The following is a 999-nucleotide window of genomic DNA, read 5'->3' on the forward strand; positions in this document are numbered from 1 at the left end:
AGCCCGGATCCTTTAATGGAATTTATGGGTGGCAGCAAAGCCAAAAGTATAAGTGTGGAACTACCGGACAAAACGGAAAGCACTTGGAAGCCCTGAACTCCTGATAAACACACTGAGAAACAAGTCAAATGATGAACGAAAAGCTGCTAAAAATGTCAAGAAACCAAAGAGAGCAGAGGTGAATTACTTACCCTCACACCCACATGGTGAAACAGATGACACCCTTGAAAATCTGACACTTGACCTAATTGCTGCCCATCAGAAAAAGGACTCTGTCAGGAGCATAAACGATATGATGGCCAGAACATACAGCTGGAGAAGACAGGAAGTGGTTGCTAAGTCTCCTGGTGTGGCAGAATTTAAGGAAAGATGGCCTGCCCTCTTCGAACCATTTCAGGTAAGTTACTTATCGTTCAGTTTTTACTGGCACTACTCACTTTTTGGAAACTGTGTCTTGAACATGACATAGTAGACACACCTTTTTGCTTTTCATAAAGTTCAAATGTCTCTAATCTGTAAACCCCCTTAAATAACAGAAAACATTTGCTGTCTTACAGGTAAACGAGGAGTTCCAAAGATGTACTGCAGTTCCCCTGGAAGCAACGTTTATGTCACAGCTGGACAGGCACACCCCAAAGTTCCTGGAGCTCTTTGGTGCCAAGGGAGGAGCAACTGGTCAACGCATCAAAAACATCTTGATGGAACTGATACAGGTGGGGAAAAATACCTTACAAAGATAAAAGGTACACTATTAATCAATTGAGTAGTTTGTTTAACTAAAGCCTTGCAGCGCCGGGAGACTGAGGCAGAAGAATGGGGTGTGCTAGCTAAATTACCATTAGATTAGTGGTCGATCTATACAGTTAACGTTACTGATGAATTTGTGGGTTAGCTCAGAGTTGAACGATGTTGTAATCTTATGTTACCCACCAAGAATTGGCTAAAGTTATAGACCAAGCATTAGCTACTGTCAACCAGCACCTTTTATAGTAGGCTAAC

General features: G+C 42.1%; 1 long non-coding RNA gene across 1 annotated transcript; it reads left to right on the forward strand.

The window, feature by feature from the left end:
• Nucleotides 1–205: 205 nt before the first annotated feature.
• LOC116689540 (uncharacterized) lies at nt 206–999 on the forward strand. Its single transcript, XR_004332027.1, has 2 exons — nt 206–397; nt 558–999. It is a non-coding gene; the product is annotated as an uncharacterized LOC116689540 (long non-coding RNA).

The sequence above is a fragment of the Etheostoma spectabile genome, chromosome 5, assembly GCF_008692095.1.
Source record: "Etheostoma spectabile isolate EspeVRDwgs_2016 chromosome 5, UIUC_Espe_1.0, whole genome shotgun sequence".
Lineage (NCBI taxonomy): Eukaryota > Metazoa > Chordata > Actinopteri > Perciformes > Percidae > Etheostoma > Etheostoma spectabile.